We start from the raw sequence: 16,391 nt of genomic DNA, 5'->3' as shown, positions 1-16,391 counted from the left end.
GAACACTGCGTGCAAGAACTCTTCCACAACATAGCCATGATCAGTACACCAATCTAATACTGAAACTTATTCATACATGTGCCAATCTGTGCGACTCAAACAACAATCATGTACATGTATTAGTTCTAATTTCACTTGCTAGGATCAGAGGTAACTAACCAGCAAGAGTTATTACAGTAGCTTGAAATGAAGCATTGCTAGCCCCTACAATCAAATTTGTCGACATCCATAGAGCATATATAGTCGATAAATACTCTGATTTTCTCCAGGGATTAATTTTTTTATCTAATAAATTGTTGATTCATCATGGTCCAGCATAAAAAAGAAGTGGAAGTTATAATCTGTTATCTAATAAAGTGGTTCAGGGTGTCAAACACAATATGAATTTTGAAACGGTTTCATTGCGCAGGAGCAGATGGCCTGCGGTTATGTTTGTGAAATTTACTGGCCAGAAAAAAAATGTGAAATACCAAATTCTAAATAGCTCGGCACCAGGAGAGGCAGCACCTCATCATATATTGGGTCTTTAACAAAATCAAAGACACAATAAGAGTATTCCTGAGCTCCTACAGTCATACATACTTGAGCTAGCTGATAGTAACATATTACTACATCTATGTGAACCTTTATTATCCTACTCTGCTTTTCTTGATCATCTGCTTTGCTATAAAGCTCAGATTTGGTAACTTAACCCTGAACTTCTAAAACATTCTTTCATTTTCCAAAAAAGAAGTAAATTTCTTTGGCATGATCAAGCCAAATCAACCTCATCCGTCTTGGCCCCTAGCTCAAATGATACAAAGCTGAGGCAACATTTTTCCACTTTGTAATGAGATTACGGTCTGCATAATCCTAGTCCAGGCAAAATTCATACAGCTCCTTAGATATATCCTTCCTTCTTCTATAGAAAAGATCATAAATGTAACGGCTTCTTGGATGAGAAATGCGGAAAATTGGCCAGAGTGCTTCACACTTTCCCTGTATGACCATGGGTAACATCTGAATTCCTCAAATTAGTGTATATTCTGCAGACTTGATTCCCCCCTAAAAACATACATCCACGCCTCTGGACTTCTTTCTTCTCTGAAAAATCTGAAAACATGCCAAGATCTGATTATAGAATAAAATTTAATGATTCATTAAACTTGAAATCCGTACGAATATACATGAAAAAAACTGAAATCTCCATTGTTGATTTCTAACAGCACGAAATTTGAGTCACACCTCAAATCTTCAGGCAGAGGTAGTCTGTTGTAGGCACAATCATAAATTAGCTAGAACCCTGTCATGCAAACTACCAACAGAAAATTGACTTTGTTTATCAATTGGAGGCTTACTGGATTCAATATCCATCTAATATCCACAAAAGATGAGGTTGCTGGGGAGTTCTCCGTGAATCAGAGCCTGCTCGAAAGCCTGTTGTGCAGTGATCCTACGATCGGACAGAAAAGTACATTCTGTAATATGTATTATTAGGGAACTGATAGACTATTCAGTTTTCTCAAATGCAATGAATTTTTCAACCATTACCAACGCGCAGACCTTTGATGATTCAACTCACATTAACCATGTAAAAATTCAGAGCAGTGGGGTACCTTGTTGTCGACCATCAGAGAAACTTCCAGTTATGCCTCACCGGCCACAGTGTCCACATGCAGAACCCAATGGGAGCACACTCTCTCAGTTCATACTTGGAACACGTTGTGCTTGTGTTGACAGACATCGTAAAAAGAAGCACCAGACAATGCACTCACAAACCTAGAAACTGACATCGATGACTCGGCAGAACATGTGGCGAAGCCCACGCTCACCCCTTCCCAATGTGTTCGAGGTGGCCCTCCTCCACCACAAGGCGGTTGTGTCAGATGGCATTGGAGCGGTACGCTACGGCCACAGCGGCTGGAGGGGCAAGGTTGCCGTCACCACCGTGGTGGGAGTGACGCCTCAATCAGTCACTAACAACAAAATCAAAGTGAAATTGTCCTGAAAAAAGAAAACAAAAGCAAATGAATCCAGTGCCCTGGCTACATTTAGAGAAATAGCTATCCAAATTTAAATGTAGTAGTCATACAGAAGAGCAACCGAACTCGTATTTGCTCCATACTGACTTTTACTTTGTCTATGTATTGCACGCCGTCGGCCAATTCCCTTGATGCAGCTGCACCTAAGCATCCGAACAAACACAAATCCCGCCAAAAAACTGAGAATTTATTGATTGAGTGTATGAAATTGCACAAAACGCAAGTTGAATCCTAAAAAAATAGGATAATCATTGAGACAATACATAAGCATGTACTGTATGTGCACCATAGATTCAGGATCAATAACAAGAAGAGATTAGCATGATGGTTGAGGGAGCTATGGGCTTGCTGCTCCATGCCACGCTCACCCCCGATGAGGAGTTGTGGGAATGCCATCCTCCAACCCCAGCCGTCGGGTGATCTGGAAGTCTCGCACCACACCAGCAGGGCCGCGGCTGTCCGCCAGCAGCACAGCGAGCCCCATGGTGAGGCATACGTTGAGGAAGCTCCAGCTTCGCTTGCGTCTGAGGCGCCTTCACCCACGGCGAACTGGGCGACGCCAGCAACTTCGTGACGCCGCGGCCGGCGTCCTATTGGATGAGGTAGTTCGGGCGGCATCCATTGGAGGGGGCGTTGGGTTGCAATGGGGGCAGCGAGCGGGTAGAGGTGCGACCACGGAGGTGGGGATGTCCAGCGGGCTGACGCGCGAACGCGGCGGCGAGCGGGCTGAGGTGCTGCCGTGGCGGCGAGGGGGCTGAGGTGTGGCGGCGGCGAGGGCTCGGCAAGGGCAAAGGCGAGGGTTCGAGTTGAGGAGGCAAATGCGTACGGGTATGTGGGCCTGAATCACTGGGCCGAAGTGCACGGTCGAGCATTGTTTGCATCGTTTGATGCACACATCGTGGTTTCCCGAATTAGTACCACCTCGCGTATATGTTTTAAATTCAAACTAAAAACGTAAATTTACAGAAAGAAAGCGTATTGTGACGGTGAACCCACGGAGTCAATCCGTGCTTTATTATTATTATTATTATTATTATTATATATATATATATATATTATATATATAGGGATAGGGATTAGGGATAGAAAATTAATTAAGAAGAGATAGGGAAAAAGACTAGCACAAATGCCCGTGCGTTGCAACGGGCGTAGACTCGCAAAATCATATCCATGTGCTATTATGCACATAGCAAAAGTGCCCGTGCATTGCAACGATACAAAATAACTAACAATTAATAACTCCCTTCTCCACCATTGTTTAATTCAGTAGTAAATATTCGCCGATAGATTTTTTTAATTTTTGTAGAATTCGTTTGGGTGTTGTTTTAAAATAATCACTCGAATAATTAGTATCACCTAATTTGTAATTATTTTAGAATTAGTAACACTCAAATAATTAGTATCATTTAATCTGTACTTATTTTAGAATTAGTAAAAAGTTTGGTTTTATTTTAAAATAACCAATCAAATAATTAGTATCACTTAATTGGTAATTATTTTAGAATTAGTAAAAAAATACCGGTATATGTAGGGCGTATACACGCTGCATGCATGTTGTAGCCAATCCATGCAGACCTTCCCATTATGTGGTCTTTGCATATACTTTTTGATGAAGAAATCTTTGTGTTGGAGTAATGGGTCACGGGTAGGCTAACCCGAGGCTCCGAACCTTTTAAGATATCGGGACTGATTGCGCCCCTCAAGACGCCAGGATGAAGAGCCGCCTTCTGGAGGCCGGCTGAAAGAACAACCGACTGCCCGCATGCGGCCGAGTCCTAGAAGCGAGATCAAGACGGGCTGACCCCCGCCTGACGGCTTCCAGAGAAGCCGGCCACGGGGAGTTGGCCCACGACACCAACAAAGCCCATGCCTTCATCAGGGGGATGGGACGGGGAGTGGCAACAGTGAAGCCCACTCCCTCCCCTTTCCAGGGGATGGCTAGGCCACAGTGCGCTGTACCAACTGAGATCTCCGTCTGGCGCGGCACTGTTGCCATGCCATCCCTGACATCAGCAACAGTGGGCGGAGTCCTGCACCCACGACGGTCTGTCAGTATGGTCCACGGATGACGGGCCCTACCAGTCAGCGAGAGTCCAGAAGACGGCAAGAGCGCCATCAGTCGGACCCGAAGGGAGCCGCCCCCCGGGAGTCGGCCTGCCCCTCCCATGGGTCCCCCGCGCCATTAACCAGACGAGACAGGGAGTGGCTACAGTGATCACCCGCCAGGCGGCGGGGCTGTAGCCACGACCCCATAACCAAGCCTGCGTCATTAGAAGCACAGCTACAATAATCAGCAGCCGGCAAGACCCACAAGCGGCGGGTACGGCCTGTCGGCTCCGTACCGGACCAGTCGACGGGGCCCACCAATCGGTGGGCCCCAGCAGTCGGCAGAAAGGCCGGCAGGTGAAGAGACTGACGGCTGGGACCTACGCCCAGTCAGTTTGCCATTGTACCCCTGGGGGGTAGGCCTATATAAACCCTTCAGGGCACCCATGCAAAGGGTTCCACCCATTAGAACTAGACCAGATCATAGAGGGAGGAGAGAGCTAGCCCCGCCTTCTTCTACCTCCAGCATACAGCTCGAGGAGCGCCCTTGTACTCACTTTGCCTTAGTGATCATGCGGAGACCCCGCAAAGCAGGACTAGGGGTGTTATCTCCTAGGAGAGCCCCGAACCTGGGTAAAGTACGCCGGCGTTCATGTCTACGCGTCATCCCACTTTCGGGCACCGACGACGTTCTACTCGCTCCTACCGTGATAAGCCATCCATTGGCATATGTCGCACCCAATCCCCGATACTTTGACTTCAGTTAATTGGTCTTGCTACACCTTCCTATTATATGGTCTTACTTTCTAAGAAATCCATCTGAATATCCCCTCTATACCCGAACATCCCATCAAATGCAAATAAAGGGAAGCTAGCCCAGCCGGTTCCATCTCCTCGTCAGTTAAGTGGGTCGTGAGATCGATCCCCGCAAGCCATGATTTAGTTTTCCTTGACAGAAGGGCAGTGGATCGAAACGTAACATTGGATGGGCTGAGGCCCATGCTAGCCGGTTGGTGCGGACCCAAATTAGTACCACCTCATTTATATTACGATCTTGTCCATATAAATTATAAAAACGTATTATGACATAAGAAGAAAGCGCATTGTGACGGTGAATCCGACAAAGTCAATCTGTGTTTTATTATTAGAGAGAGATTAGTGATAGAATTGACCAAATTTGTAATTTGGATAAGAAAGCTGAAAGAAGAAGAAAGAAGGTCGGCCATTGGATCTTTAATCTAATGGGCCGAAAAATTGACTTACTCAAAATAAATTTGCAGATACATTCTTTCTCACTGATAGTTTTTTTTACTTCATTCTCCATGTTATTGGAATTTTACTGGATTGTACCTATTTTTTTGAGTTAATTGCGGGGAAGTACCACATTTGGGGCAGGTGTGATGGATCAGTACCATTATTCAGTTTTTTTGCATGTCAGTACCATGTCTGGGGCAGTCTATTGCATATTGGTCTAAACCTTGTATAACGGTGTATTGACGCTGTATCTGACCGTTGGGGCCTGCCCAGAAAGTATGTTTGTCCATGAAAAAAAACTCATTCATGAGACCTCGAATTCCCACGTTACAGCCTGCATTATGCCAGCAGGTCCCACCCCCAATTTCTTGAGTCACCCTTATCTAAAAAAAGGACGAGTCTATCTAGATCATAGGATCACTGTATTCAGAGGTCAATTCTCTTTCTTTGACCTCCCACCGTTCACGACATCCCTTGCTTCTCACAAGAACGGCTCCTCGGTGGAGGAGTAGAAGCGCTGGTCCCCTTCGGTCAAGTGCTTGTGCGTGCTCGCATGTTCTTTTGCAAAAAACACCCACACTTTTTATTTAATCACGCATATATCCTTAGTTGCGAAAAAAGGACCTGCAAGAAAAAAAACGTACACAAATTACATATGCGGGAAGTACCACATTTGGGGCAGGTGTGATGGATCAGTACCATTATTCAGTTTTTTTGCATGTCAGTACCATGTCTGGGGCAGTCTATTGCATATTGGTCTAAACCTTGTATAACGGTGTATTGACGTTGTATCTGACCGTTGGGGCCTGCCCAGAAAGTATGTTTGTCCATGAAAAAAAACTCATTCATGAGACCTCGAATTCCCACGTTACAGCCTGCATTATGCCAGCAGGTCCCACCCCCAATTTCTTGAGTCACCCTTATCTAGAAAAAGGACGAGTCTATCTAGATCATAGGATCACTGTATTCAGAGGTCAATTCTCTTTCTTTGACCTCCCACCGTTCACGACATCCCTTGCTTCTCACAAGAACGGCTCCTCGGTGGAGGAGTAGAAGCGCTGGTCCCCTTCGGTCAAGTGCTTGTGCGTGCTCGCATGTTCTTTTGCAAAAAACACCCACACTTTTTATTTAATCACGCATATATCCTTAGTTGCGAAAAAAGGACCTGCAAGAAAAAAAACGTACACAAATTACATATGCGCGGGCTCGCCAGGCGTGGTTCGAACCCGAGCCTGGGGTTACACAGTGCAAACGCGACGACCGCTACGCTAGTGCATGTTCGACTGAACTATTGGCAATTATTTGTTTTATAGAAGGACTTTTGACGTTCCGCTTTTTCAGGTGCTATTCTTTCATTATTATTTTTATTATCCGCAGCAAGGCGCATTGTCCGGGTGCGCATTGTCCTGCTGTTTTTTTTATTATCCATAATATTCTTTCAGTATTTTCTAGTTGCTATTCTTTCATTATTTTCTCTAAACATTGATGGCGAAACATATATACTCCCTCCGCCCCACAATATAAGAGTGTTTTTAACACTAGTGTGGTGTCAAAAACGCTCTTATATTATGAAATGGAGGGAGTAGTTTATTTCATTTTTTTTACCATCATTAATACAAGATATGAAGTACGGTTTATTAAAAACTATACTTTACCTCTCCATTTGCTTTGGATTTTTCATTGTAAACATCGGTAGAAAATTTAGAGAAACTCACAGGAAGCTATATTTTCCAAATGCAAGAGGTACTATTTCTATGTTGGCTGAGTACTATTGATAAATAAATTTGCATAAAAAAAGATATATACTCGATCAATCCACAGTGGGTAGATGCACTATATGCAAAGCTGGGTCCATGTATACATTTTTGTAGAGCCTTGCGATGTGCAAGTCGCATCATTAAGAATTACAATTTCTAAAGCGGCAGAAAACAGAATTTTGTTTGACATATAATTTCTTATTTATTTCTGCATGCACGGTATTAGCTATCGAGTATTTCAAGCTTTTATGTCGTATTTCCTCCTTCCTTCATTCTTTTTAGATAAAACATTTTGTCTATCTCAGGTGCTAATTTTATACAGTGAATTTTTTTAATATACAATGAACTTTTTTTTGCATTATAACGTTCATCGTCTAACTAAAAAAATAGATACACCTGAAGAAATATTCGGTATGTATACGATGTTCGGCGCAAAGATCTTATTATTATAAACTTGTATATATGATAAACTTTTAACATATAATGTGTATTAGTTTTTCAATATACGATACGCACATTGCGTACGGGCAAAGAATAACCACGATTTGCAAAAACATAAAAGAAATCCGAAAAAAAACAAATACAATAAAACGGAACGTCCAGGATAATAATATTACAAAGGAAGATTGCCTTAACTATCACTGTTAGAGTACATGGCGTAGTGGCCGTCGCGTTCACACTGTGTGCGCCCCATCTCGAGCTCGAATCCCGCCCTCGCTGAATTACTTTTTGTACGTTTTTTTCTGCCAGGTCCTTTTTTTCGGAACTAAGGGATATATACGCGATTAAATAAAAAGTGTGAGTGTTTTTTTGCAAAAGAACATGCCACGTCATCCCCTGACAGGCAGGCCCCAATGGTCAGATACGGCGTCAACACACTGTCATGCACGGTTTAGACCAATATGTAACAGGCTGCCCTAGACATGGTACTGACATGCAAAAAAAACCGAATAATGGTACTGATTTGTCACGCCTGCCCTAAATGTGATATTTCCCTGCAATTAACTCTATTTTTTAAGCAGATTTTGTAATTTCGTCTTTTTTGTAGAGAGCTTCTCGAATGTTATTTGACCACCAAATTTTTTAAGCCCCATAACATTTGTTGATGATCATTCCTATAAAGTTTCAGAATTTTTTGAATTTTTTGCTATGTTTTCTTGTATGGGTGTACCGTGGGTGCACCGAAGATGGGTGCAGCCACTACTTTCTTTTACAATATATATATATTATCACAATTTAGCAACTGGAACTGACCCTACATAGCTAACTACTCCTTCCGTCCACGAATAAGTGTACATTTAACTTTTGTTCTAAATCAACATTTTAAAATTTTGACCAACTTTATAAAAAATAGTAGTAACATATATGACATCAAATTGGTATATTATCAAAGTACATTTTAAAATAGATCTAGTGATACTAATTTAGTACCATAAATGCTTTTACTTTTCCTTTGAAAGTTGGTCAAAATTTTAAAATTTTGACTTAAGACAAAAGCTAGATGTACACTTATTCGGCGACGGAGAGAGTATGATTGTCGAAGAATTTTACCCACTTTTACAAAATACTCATATTATCACAGTTTAGCAACTGGAACTGAGCCTCATAGCTAATTCAAACTATCAAAGAATTTCTTGATGAAGCACCACAAATATCGGCTCCACCTTGGTTCATCTTTATAATTTTTAATTGATTATCACAGATGCCTCTTTACAGAGTCAAGAGCTACCCCTCTTGCAAAAAGAAGGCACAAATTAAATCGCAGATCAAGAGCTGTTTTATAGGTAATTTAATGATCATGAAAAGTCTAAATTATCCTCGGGAGATTGACTAAGTTACCCTACACTGTGAATAGACATATCTGTTTGGTACTCCGCCTTATGGTTTCGGAGCACGAGGTACCCTAAAATAGATCTAGATCAATGGCCCTCAAGGGAAATTCATTCTATATAGATCACCGCATTTTTTTAATATTTGATTTATTGAGTAGTTTGCACGATTGTAGTGCACATTATTGTTCCAAGTGGCAAAGAAAAACCACCTCAAAAGGATCATTTCCTTGAATTTTAGAAGTTAGGTGCATAATATATTCCTATTCGCAAAAAGGGTGCATAATATATACCTAATTTTGTAGTTCAGGGTAAAGTAAACACAACACCAAAATACTGATATGACTATCATATACCCCTTCAGTTCCTCGGTTCCTCAACTGATGACATTTTAGATATTGACATGGTCTATAATGTGATCAATAGGTTTGTAGGTGCATATTAGCAAAAACTATTTCTTTTAGAAAAGAAAAAATGACATATATTAAGGCCAACCAACCTTTACATGACCGTTCTTAAAAAATAAAAATTACACACAGGTTCTTGGAGAAATTGACGCCCTCTTTGTCTGGATCGCAAATTCCTCATCCGAGCCATGGAAATGGCGTTGATATAATGACTGGGAAGTCGTTGCACCGAGCAAGAAGGCGCCGACAATAGTGGTCAAAGTAATAGATCGCTGCACGGGAGAAGAATGTGTTGAAATATGGGTCATTGCACCGAGCAAGAAGGCCCATCCAACAATTTTAGAGAAATCTCTAAGGGCCTATGTAGGTGTCATGACAAGGGATGTAGTGGGAAGTTTAGTACCATCCCGCTAGTGGAGTACGAGTTTGACCTCCTTATAAGGGATTCTCTTTCAGATGCTATTGAAACTTGAGAAGAGAAATGGTTCCCGCGCGCTCATCTTCTGTCGCCCACCTCGTGTCACGTGAATGTGAATGAGTCGAGCTCAGACCTATGCCATGCATGCATTTATTTTTGCCGGTCTGAAATGGAGAGTATGCAACAGACGCGCCCCAAATCTGAGACGTCGGATCATGGGTTGTCACCGACTCAGATGTGGGTCCAGCCCACATCCTCCTACCTAACCGCGCCTATATACTGGAGGCCTCGGCAACTCTAGTCACCACCAGAAGAATAGATCGCATCTGCTCTATCTCCACGCGCACCACAGTCGTTCCTCTCGCTGCTGCTGTCATCGATGATCCCATCCTGTCAACCGCGTGCACGATTAACAGGAGAGCAGGTCTCCGAAACCCCGCCCCTTGAGATCTTGTATGGGAGAGGGGCGATTAGGTTTTTGGGGGAGTGTTTCCTAGGTGACTGCTCACCACCGTTCATCTACTTACACTACATCATCCACATTCACGTTGCCTTCATCACCACCATGGGCACCGAAGCTGACAGACTCGCCGCCGAGAAGAAGGCCGCCAAGGACACCGTTGTTGCCGCCGCCGCGGCTTCGGCCCAGCCTACTAGAAGGTATAACTCGCTTATTCCACTCCTGATTATTTTCGTGTTAACCATACTACGTTATACGTAGATGTGGCTGTTGTTTGCGTAATATGTGCAGAACCGGGCTATAGCACCGGTTCGTAAGGCCCTTTAGTGTCGGTTCGGTAACCGGCACTAAAGTGTGGGGACTAAAGGCCCCCCTTTAGTACCGGTTCCACACGAACCGACGCTAAAGGGCAACCACGTGGCACGAGCTAGCTCCGGGGGCGCGTAGGACATTAGTACCGGTTGGTAACACCAACCGGTACTAAATGTTTGGGTCTGTTTTGGTTTTATTTTTTATTTTTACTTTAATTTTGTGTTTTCAATTTAATTTAGTGATTGTTTTATATTATAATGAGTTGTTAAATCATTAGGTGAAAGTACCGCAAATTAGTTTGACTGGATGCATGTGGATCCTAGGTAAGTCATCAAGTATATGCCATATCCATGTTATATATACTTGATCACCTAATTAAGTGATTGAGGTAATATGGATATGGCATATACTTGATCACTTAGCTAGAATCCATCCAGAATCTGCGGTTTCTTTCATAAATGATATAATAACTCATCATCATCATCATCATCATCATCATATAAATATAAAAACTCTTGCATCATATATATCATCACCAACAACAGTTTTAATAGCTAGCTAAAAATCATCATATAATAGTCGTCTCATTACCACTACTTAATCATCATATAGTCATTACCGCTATCTAATCACCACCAACACTAGCTTAAAGAAGAAACATTCACTTTTACCAGAAGCAAAGATATCATCAAGTTCAATATGGTAATGATATTATAAGCGTTCCTAACACCACAAAAGCAAATCACTCTTTGAGATTAAGTTCAGGACGAAGAACACGGACATGAGAGGACAAGTACTAAGATCATGAACTAGCTAATCACTCCTGCTGCTCTCTCTCAGGTGAAATAGCATAGAACATGTATAACTTTCCTGGTTCATCATATTGGAGCATGCAGATGAACCTGTTTCCTAATCGTGGGTTGCGCTTCTGATTGCTTCCCCCTAGTACTTCTCTGCGATTGTTCACAATTTTGCTCCAGTCTTTTACTATTAAGCATTCCTCGCTATTAGAAAACCTGAATGCACTAAAGTTCATCGTAGGATATCTTGGCCGTAAGCTAACAATATTCATGGTAACTTTAGTCTCGATCCAATCAGGCACAACATTCATCGGGAGTCCCTGTTGAAGAACATCGTATAATAGCATACTTAGCAATGAAGTTTAGCTTAAAAAAATAATGTATGCAAAAGATGCACTGAGGAGAAATAGTAGAAATCTTACCATCTTTCCTAAATATATGTGACCATAGTTCAGTATGAACACTATTGGTCGCACGTTTTGAGTACTAACATTTGTAAGTGCAGGAAAAAAATTTGTCTTGACAGCATCAAGATCCTCAAGCCATGAAACATAATGACTTGTCTGCTCGCAGTTTAGTTCAGCCCCGGGACAGTGGACGGTCCTGTCTACCAAGCGTCGGACATGTTTGCTTGATTGGAAATAAGCTGTCAATATAAATTACTTGTCAACTATTTTTGAATAAACAATATCGAAGACATAAATATGGTTGAGAAACTCACATAATGGTAGAAATGGAGGCGTCTGCACATCGACCCAGATGTCTCTATTACCTTCAATATCATCTTCCGGACGAATATCAAAGGTGATAACCATATCAGGCTCAAATGCATAAGCCTTGCATAGTGCTTGCCAAGTTTTGCATTCAAAATAGGTGTATGTGTCTGCATTGTATAATTTGACGTTGAAGGTATAACCATGCTCGGTCTTCAAGTAAACTTTTTTTACCTCCATAGTTTTGTTAGGACTGAAACTTATCTTATCCAAGATAAAAATTCTTGCATGGCAGGGGATACGCTAGTAGAATAGTGAAAAATTAAAATTAAAAGTTGAAGCAAATGAAGCATAAGTCATGCTTAATTACGAAAAAAGACTTGTCGTTCTGACTTACTGTATCCACTTCGAAGTTCTCATCCAGCTTGATGCTGAAGCGCCTATCATCAACTAGAAAATTTCTGCCGCGCTGGTCTTCGCAGTATTCGCACATAATGTAATCATGTTCGTCGTCAGACGACATTCCTATGTTCATAGGTGAAACATTAAACACTTATTAGTTCTATTAATTCAACTAATTCAATTAAGCACTTACGAAAAATATACCTAAATAAAGTAGCTCAACTAATTCAACTAACTGGTTCAACTAATTCAACTAAACTAGTTATATTAATTTTCTTACTAAAAATAAGGTAGCTAGTTCTATATAGTAAAATGTTAATTAGATGATCAAATCTCTATATAATAAAGTAGGTAGTTCTATATAGTAATATTTCGATTAGATCATCAAATCTCATATACCTAAATTTTCTAACTAAAAATAAACTAGTTCTATTAATTCAACTAAGAATTTACTAAAAATATAAGGTAGCTAGTTCTATATAGTAAAATGTTAATTAGATGATCAAATCTCTATATAATAAAGTAGGTAGTTCTATATAGTAATATTTTAATTAGATCATCAAATCTCATATACCTAAATTTTCTTACTAAAAATAAACTAGTTCTATTAATTCAACAAATTCAACTAAGAATTTACTAAAAATAAACTAGTTCTATTAATTTTCTTACTAAAATATATAGAGTAGCTATATATAGTAATATTTTAATTAGATCATCAAATCTCATATACCTAAATTTTCTTACTAAAAATAAACTAGTTCTATTAATTCAAATAGTTCAGCTAAGCATTTACTAAAAATAAACTAGTTATATTAATTCAACTAGTTCAAATAATCTCATATACCTAAATTTTCTTACTAAAAATAAACTTGTTCTATTAATTTTCATTATAAAAATAAACTAGTTATATTAATTCAACTAGTTCAAATCTCATATATATACCTAATTAATATCTAGCTAATTCATCTAAAATTGACATTAATATTTAACATCTTTTCCATATAATTCATCTAACATTTTTATCTACGTAATTTATCTAACATTAATCTAAACAATAGAAAACAGTAAATAAGTAAAAACAATGTGTATGTGTGCGTATGTGTGTGTGCGTGTACGAGCAGGGGGCGGCGGTGTACGGGCGGCGGCATGAGACGGCGATGCGACGGGGACGGCGCGACGACGAGCGGCGGGCCGGGGGCGACGGCGCGATCGAGACAGCGACGTAGTACGGGGCGGTGGCGACGGGCGGCGACGACGGTGACGGCGACGACGGGCGGCGGGGGCGACGGCGGTGACGGCGACGGCGCGCGGCGGGGGCGGCGAGGGCGGCAGGGCCGGCGCGCGATGGGCGACGGCGCGGCGGCGGCGGTGATGTCGCGCGAAGAAGTTGGAGAAGAAGTGGTGGTCGATGAAACTGAATTTTTTGTAAGTGCCATATATATAGGAGGGGCCTTTAGTACCGGTTGGAGCCACCAACCGGTACTAAAGGCCAATTTTCGCCAGGCCAAGGGGCGGGAAGCGGACCCCTTTAGTACCGATTCGTGCCACGAACCGGTACTAAAGACCCACTCATTAGTACCGGTTGGAGCCACCAACCGGTACTAATGGTTGTGCGCTGCCACCGATGGTGCACAATGTTTAGTCCCACCTCGCCGAGCGAAGGGCAGCCGCACTGGTTTATAAACCCAACCGCAGCTGCTCATTCGAACTTCTCTATATAGCAGGCTTCTGGGCCTAACTATGGTGCGCTGCCCTGTGAGCCTGCTGGCCCTTCTGGGCCTGAATATGCACACCCTAGGTCTGGCAGGCCCACTGGGCAGCGCCCCAACAAATTTTTTATATAGTTTTTTATTTTCTGCATTATTTATTTTCTTCTATTTATTTTTGAGTAATTTTTTATATAGTTTTTTTTCTTTTCTGCATTATTTATTTTCTTCTATTTATTTTTGAGTAATTTTTTATATAGTTTTTTATTTTCTGCTTTATTTATTTTCTTCTATTTATTTCCGAGTAGTTTTTTTTTCTGTATTTAGTTTCTTTGTGACCCTCTCTACTCTTTCGCACATGCTATGCGGGTGAAATGATGATACCATGGCAAGTTTCAACATTTTCAGAGTTCATTTTGTAGTGATTTTCAATTTCACGGTCATTTAGCTCTCTAAACAATTCGATAAATGACTGAAAAACAACAAATGATGTCACAACGTGTTGGAAATTGATGACATCGCTTTGAATGTTGCATAATGAACGCAAAAGAAGTCAGGATTTCAAATAAGTATAAAAACATTAAAGTGTCCGTGTAACAGATGAGTTCTCGTCCGAAACCCTGATACTCCGAAAGAGATGGTCCAGTTTGTACACGAAGTGCGTCCAGTTTTTGTCGTGACCCTCTCTACTCTTTCGCACATGCTATACGGGTGAAATGATGATACCATGGCAAGTTTCAACATTTTCAGAGTTCATTTTGTAGTGATTTTCAATTTCACGGTCATTTAGCTCTCTAAACAATTCGGTAAATGACTGAAAAACAGCAAATGATGTCAGAACGTGTTGGAAATTGATGACGTCGCTTTGAATGCTGCATACTGAACGCAAAAGAAGTCGGGATTTCAAATAAGTATAAAAAACATTGAAGTTCCTGTGTAATAGATGAGATCTCGTCCGAAACCCTGATACTCCGAAAGAGATTATCCAGTTTGTACACGAAGTGCGTCCAGTTTTTGCCGTGACCCTCTCTACTCTTTCGCACATGCTATGCGGGTGAAATGATGATACCATGGCAAGTTTCAACATTTTCAGAGTTCATTTTGTAGTGATTTTCAATTTTACGGTCATTTAGCTCTCTAAACAATTCGGTAAATGACTGAAAAACAGCAAATGATGTCAAAACATGTTGGAAATTGATGACGTTGCTTTGAATGATGCATACTGAACGCAAAAAAGTCAGGATTTCAAATAATTTTAAAAAACATTGAAGTGCCTGTGTAACAGATGAGTTCTCGTCCGAAACCCTGATACTCTGAAAGACATTGTCCAGTTTGTACACGAAGTACGTCCAGTTTTTGCCGTGACCCTCTCTACTCTTTCGCACATGCTATGCGGGTGAAATGATGATACCATGCCAAGTTTCAACATTTTCAGAGTTCATTTTGTAGTGATTTTCAATTTCACGGTCATTTAGCTCTCTAAACAATTCGGTAAATGACTGAAAAACAGTAAATGATGTCAGAACGTGTTGGAAATTGATGACGTTGCTTTGAATGCTGCATACTGAACGCAAAAAAGTCGGGATTTCAAATAAGTTTAAAAAACATTGAAGTGCCCGTGTAACAGATGAGTTCTCATCCGAAACCCTGATACCCCGAAAGACATTGTCCAGTTTGTACACGAAGTGCGTCCAGTTTTTGCCGTGACCCTCTCTACTCTTTCGCACATGATATGCGGGTGAAATGATGATACCATGGCAAGTTTCAATATTTTTAGAGTTCATTTTGTAGTGATTTTCAATTTCACGGTCATTTAGCTTTCTAAACAATTCGGTAAATGACTGAAAAAGAACAAATGATGTCAGAACATGTTGGAAATTGATGACGTCGCTTTGAATGATGCATACTGAATGCAAAAAAAATCTGGAGATCAAATAAGTTTAAAAAACATTGAAGTGCCCGTGTAACAGATGAGTTCTCGTCTGAAACCCTGATACTCCGAAAGACATTGTCCAGTTTGTACACGAAGTGCGTCCAGTTTTTGCCGTGACCCTCTCTACTCTTTCGCACATGCTATGTGGGTGAAATGATGATACATTGCAAGTTTCAACATTTTCAGAGTTCATTTTGTAGTGATTTTCAATTTCACGGTCATTTAGCTCTCTAAACAATTCGGTAAATAACTGAAAAACAACAAATTATGTCAGAACATGTTGGAAATTGATGACGTCGCTTTGAATGCTGCATACTGATCACAAGAAGTCCG

At 41.1% G+C, this 16,391-nt stretch overlaps 1 long non-coding RNA gene across 2 annotated transcripts; it reads right to left on the bottom strand.

Annotated features, from left to right (window-relative positions):
* Positions 1 to 508: 508 nt before the first annotated feature.
* LOC125524483 lies at positions 509 to 2,866 on the bottom strand. 2 transcript variants are annotated; one of them, XR_007290769.1, is made up of 4 exons: positions 2,390 to 2,866; positions 2,072 to 2,164; positions 1,596 to 1,983; positions 509 to 1,432 (listed from the first exon to the last, which is right to left on the bottom strand). It is a non-coding gene; the product is annotated as an uncharacterized LOC125524483 (long non-coding RNA). The 2 variants fall into 2 exon arrangements; XR_007290768.1 differs by having other exon boundaries at positions 2,072 to 2,866.
* Between the last annotated feature and the right edge of the window lie 13,525 nt (positions 2,867 to 16,391).

The sequence above is a fragment of the Triticum urartu genome, chromosome 7 (genome assembly GCF_003073215.2).
Source record: "Triticum urartu cultivar G1812 chromosome 7, Tu2.1, whole genome shotgun sequence".
Taxonomy (NCBI): domain Eukaryota; kingdom Viridiplantae; phylum Streptophyta; class Magnoliopsida; order Poales; family Poaceae; genus Triticum; species Triticum urartu.
Note: the sequence above shows the minus strand (reverse complement) of the source record. Positions and strands in the feature narration are given on the sequence as shown.